Below are 6,019 nucleotides of genomic sequence, written 5' to 3'. Positions count from 1 at the left end.
ATGCGAACCCGCGACCCGCAGATTGCAAGTCGAGCGTCCTAACCACCTGGCCATGCCGGGCCTAATACTTATGATATCTACAACATAGCAACAAAACCTCTTGAAGTTACAACATATCATAATATATATATGAAGATTTACCGGGAAATTCATTCTTCATTTATAGAATGAGTAGAACAATATCAAATATCTCATGGAAACAACACAGAAAACGTAACAAATCAAATATAAATAAAATAAATATGAAGAGGGAAGGTAATATGAAAAGTTAGGGAACACACAACAAATTGTAACACATAAAAGTTGGAAAAACGTTTAATCGCTGATCGCGATGAAAGAAAAAGCACTGAAAGCAAAAAAAAACTAATTTAAATAAACGTATTCAAAATAAACTGAAGGTAATAGTATTGATATAAAGAGATAATACCTTACACTAAAATACACTTTTTAAGATGATAGACAAAGTAAAGCCCTTTATTAAAAAATGACAACTATAATCCTTTTTGAAATGTACATAAAGTACAAGCTTTAAAATGACGTAAGAAAAACAAAAAACCTTTCAAAATACCCTTTAAAATGACATAAAATTAAACGTTTTTGTTATGCCATCATTGTCCAGAAGCTGAACTACTCCAGTTTGTTTGTTTGTTTTTAATTAAGCACAAAGCTACATAATGGGCTATCTTTGCTCTGCCCGCCACGGGTATCGAAACCCGCATTCTAGCGTTGTAAGTCCGCAGACATACCGCTGTGCCATTGGAGGGCGAAATACTCCAGAATTGTGGTTGTGGGCTTCCAGATAACTCCCGATTTCTGATTCGACTCATCAGAGATGAATACGATGAAGGTGTCATTGCAGGCTCAGTCACAGTCGGGATGCGAAGAGTTCCTCAGCAAGGATGACAACCAACTAGTTGGTTGTCATCCTTGCTGAGGAACTCTTCGTTTTTCCCCCAATTACTTTCTTTACTGGGACAGAATTTTTCTGCAGAACACAGGGGAGTTTCTCTGTGACACTACCACTCGGTAGCTTGGAAAATATATCTTTGGGCTTTTCAGGTTTATCCTGTTGGAGAAATTCCCAGGTCTCATTTTTGTGTCCATAGCACTCCTAACATCTCTCTGACAGGTAAGCTGCTTATCAGTAAGCTTTAGGGGTTTCAAAAGTCTTTTGTTTCACTTTTGGATGCTACTATCTTGGACCTTCCTTAGGCGACTGCTTCATTTCTTTGGCAGGGAAGAGAAGGTACCTGGATTGCTAGAAAATGATGCCTGCTCAACCCTGGGAGAACCAGGGAAAATAGAAGGAGCCACACTGCTGCTCTGCTTCTCCAACATATCTTCTTCCACTTCTGCATCTGATGGAGTGATTATGTGAAACTCTGGGACTTAACATAGGTTTATTGAACCTCTACAGCATAGATTCAGTTGATAAGCATTTTGGATATTAGTTGATAATTCCATATCTTGATCGAATCTCCTGTTTAATGGATATATCTGATGAAAATCAAGCATATATTCAGCTTACCCGAATAAAGTACAAATTGGATAGGTAAGGAGAAATTTTGGTGCCATGACCACAGGATATTGGTTATAGTAATGTTTCCTATTAGATACTGAGTTGTGCACTGCCCTTTAATTCAACTCTCGTGTTATTAAGTTTAAAGAGGCTTTGTACTTGAGGAAATGTCATTTTTCACAGCTGAAAGGACTTATGGTCTAGATGAAGTCAGTCACTAAAGAGAGATAGTTTTCTGAGTATTCTGAACTTATTTTAAATTCTGAATATTTGCAGGTTTTCACGTAACACGTGGTCAGGGATAATCATTAAGTTGATCTTGTTTCAAGCTACCTTTGTTTTGTTTTTCAAATCCAGGTGTATACTGTTATTTTCCGTGTATAACATCGCTAATTTCGACATTTTTTTAAAGATTAAGCATCTAATGTCCTTCAATTATTGTTAACATAGTGCCTAGAGGTTAACGTCTCAAGTATAGATTCTGCGAATAAATTGTCATATGGTATCACCAGTCTAGTGGATAAATCCAAGATTACTTTTAACATAATTCAATAAGCACAAGGCAAACAAGGTTTATAAACCGAACTGAGCCTAGGTAAGTTTATACGTACAGTAAGGTAAGGTAAAGGTTCGAAGCCTTACATCCTGTAGCTCGACCGAGTCCCTATTTTGGTAAGTAGGCACATACACGAAACTGTTTTTATGTTCAGTGTTTTAATAAAGATTCTTCATTTTACTTTTCACGTTTTACCCAGTCTCTTCATTATAGTTAGCGTACTCAGTTAGTAAGGGATTTCGGTATTACTCTATAATCTACATTTTGATCGAATCCCCTGTTTAACAGACCTATTCAGTAAAGATTCAACTAAATACACCACAGTAGCATATGAAATTGGTCGTTCAGCATGACACTAGGCTACACATTTAAATATAAATTTCACTACATAGCGGTGGACGAAAACCTGAAAGTTTAACCAGATGTACAGAAAAACAAGTATTTCAACTAAGCAGGTTTGGTTTGGTTTGTTTGGAATTTCACGCAAAGCTACACAAGGGTTATCTACGCTAGCCGTCCCTAATTTAGCATTTAAAAACTAGAGGGAAGGCAACTAGTCATCATTAACCACCGCCAACTCTTGGGTTACTCTTTTGTCAACGAATAGCGGGATTGAACATCACTTTATAATGCTCCCACGGCTGAAAGGGTGAGCATGTTTGGTGGGACGGGGATTGGAACCCGCGACCCTCAAATTGGGAGTCAAGCGCCTTAACCACCTGGCCTTTCCGGGCCACCTAATTTTTAAAGCTTACAATTTCTTCCAAGTAAGTTCGAAGCAGTAAACAATATAGTATTACACAATATTTTCTGGATGTTGAGATTAATGTGATATCTTTCCTACAACACAAGTACCAAAGAAGAATTGGTTTTCCTAAAAAACAATGTAACTTATTTAGACTTTATAAAACGTAATAAGATCTTGGTCAGAACTAGGTTAACTCAACTTAAGAAGTTAATTATATTAAAACATTTTCAGTACAATGTATCAACGTTTATAAAAGAACCTGGTCAAATGCTTTAAAATATTTCAGATTATGAGTTGAGTGATGTGAAAAAAAAGTTCTAGACAGGGATTTAAAATTCTCTATTCCGCCCTAAAAAGCTCAGTTCGTAGTACATTTTTTACTCCATTAGAATTGTTCTTAAGAAATTTAAAAGAGTGCTCTATCTGGCCAGGTAATATAACTTTCAAGATGTTTATACTTTGATTTCAGGTTTCGCTTTACAACGTTTTCATGATTATAAGTACACTGTACACAATATATCTAGTGAAGAGAAAGCAGTTATACTGACTTTAAAAAATAACAAATATATATATCGTCATCGTGAAATCAGATAAAGATATTGGTATCGTAATTCTAAACAAACATGGTTATATCACTGAAGCTTTTAGATATATTGAAATACCTGTAAGACTTGGGTAAATATTAAAAAACTAAGAGAAGATCCAACAAAACAAAGACAAACGAATTTTCAAAGATATTTGTTTGATTAAAAAGAAAGTTTTAAGGTAAATTTTATAACAATATAAAAACCTGTAGACTCACATTGTGGTGATTTATATGGTTGACTAAAAGCTCATTACTCAGATGGTCCTATCAGACTAATAACTTACAACTTTGGTACTTTTAATCATAAAGTAGCTGGAGTTTTAGGCCCTTTTTAAAAATTTCCTTTATAGTGAATACACTGTTAAAGATAGTTTTGAATTTTCTTCATTCACAAAAATAATCTAAAACATGATAAACATGATTTATTGTGTTGATTTTAAACGCAGTTTTACAGAAACGAGTGTTTTAATTTTTGAAATATTGAAAAAGAAGAATTAAACAAAGAAGTTTTTCAAAAATGAATATAATTCGCTAAGTAGTCCTGTTTTATTTTTAATAATGAATTGTATAATCAGATGGGGTTTAAAATGGGTTCAAGTTGTGTGCCTGTTTGTCTAATCCTTTTAAAATGAAAAAAATATATATCGCACGAAAAATCTCCAGGATAATCGAAAACAAATTTTTATAGAAGATACGTGTATGATACCTTTGTGATTTTTAATGAACAAGTCCAAGTAACACAGTTTCTCGATTATTTGAATAAACAACATATGAGTATTCAATTCACTGTTTAAGAACAGAGCAGCACATTTTTTGCTGGCCAGGCATGGCCAGGTGGGGCGGGCGCTCGACTCACACTCTTCGGGTCGCGGGTTTGGATCCCCGTCACACCAAAACATGCTCGCCCTTTCAGCCGTGGGGGCGTTATAATGTGACGGTCAATCCCACTATTCGTTGGTAAAAGAGTAGTCCAAGAGTTGGCGGTGGGTGGTGATGACTAGCTGCCTTACACTGCTAAATTAGGGACGGCTAGCGCAGTTATGCCCTCGTGTAGCTTTGCGCAAAATTCAAAACAAACAAACAAACATTTTTTGCATAACAAAATCTTTAATTATGGAATATTTTTTCAAGTTGGCTGTTTTCATTAGAAAATATTTTTTGGATTATGCTCATATTTCAAGAATTTTATTCTAGACCAGCTAAAAAAGTAACAAATGTTCTCACCGATATCTGGTTCATCAGAGCTTTTCTAAAAAGAACCTAACAGCATCAAGTGCTTAAAAAAAAAAAAGAGTTCCATCTACTTTCCTTAATAGTGTGTTAAAAAGTTTTTGAAGGAAGTCAACAATCTCACTCATGTACTGCCAGATGTGCACACATGGAACTGTGGTGTTCCAGTTCACAACAAGCAGTTCTCAATCATTTTTTCAGCTAATTGTGAGAGGCTACTTAGGATTAAATTAACTTTATTCATCAAGACTTTAAGATTTGAGCTTGACTTAAACCGAACTTGAGTACCAATAAGGCTGAAAATGTAATGGACAATAAATTGGTATTGGAATGTTTTAATGTAATGATCTGGCGACTAACAATATGTATGATATACTATATAAAAGGTGTGATCCAGCAAGGAGAATAATGAACAAAATTAGTTGAAATTATTCGGAACCCACTTGCCAATCGTTAAATAGGTACAAAAAAACAAACAAATTACTTTGGCTGTTCGGGCAAAGCCTTAATTTTTCTGCTGTAGTATGCAGGTGTAATACGTTTTATAATTGTTTCCCAAATAGTAATTATCTAAGCTTTATTTTTCTAAAAAAAAATAAACAAAGAGCATAAATCAGCATATCAAATTGTTTTGAAAGTTGTAGAACACACACACGGAGGAATATAAGAAGTATGTAAAAAAAATAATTAAACAGTGCTTAAATTAAATGGCTGGGCCTAATTTCGTAGGAATAGTGAACAACCGTTTGGCCTATATTTAACATTTTGTAAAACTCCAAAAATATCTTATAACAATATTCAATCGAAAAAAACAATTGATCAACGATAGTTCGTTTCTCCGCCTACAGGGGAGGATCGAGGACCAAGTATTCTTTAAGTGCGCTCTGCGGTACTGTTTATACGGCGTGAACTAGAAGAGTAAAAACAATAAAAAAGCAACAAGAAATCTTCGTTTGTTTTACTTCTAGACTGTAATATTAGAGAAAACAAATTTAATAAAGCACAGAGTATTAAAAACGGTTGAATAAATAGTCTTTATTAATTGATAAATAAAAGTGTATCGTTTGTTTGATTGTTTCAAAATTTCTCGCAAAGTTACATAATGGCTATCTGCCCATAGTTGTCTCTAACTGATAGACCAGAAAGAAGGAGCTAGTCAATACCGCATATGTCCAATTCTTGGACTATTCTTACCTGATCGAATAGTGGGATTTCACTGTCACTTGTTTAACGCATTCACAGCTCCAAAGTGCGGAGTGCGTTTAAGCGACCAAAAGTGCGAAACAAGAATCCTCAGAATGACAGTCCATGAACGATAACCATTAGAACACGCATTTAGATGTTTCTGCATATTAACTTAAGTTTGCCTTCATTACAACT

This window comes from Limulus polyphemus, unplaced genomic scaffold (assembly GCF_000517525.1).
Source record: "Limulus polyphemus unplaced genomic scaffold, Limulus_polyphemus-2.1.2 Scaffold2029, whole genome shotgun sequence".
NCBI classification, from domain to species: domain Eukaryota; kingdom Metazoa; phylum Arthropoda; class Merostomata; order Xiphosura; family Limulidae; genus Limulus; species Limulus polyphemus.
This window is presented reverse-complemented; position numbering follows the sequence as displayed.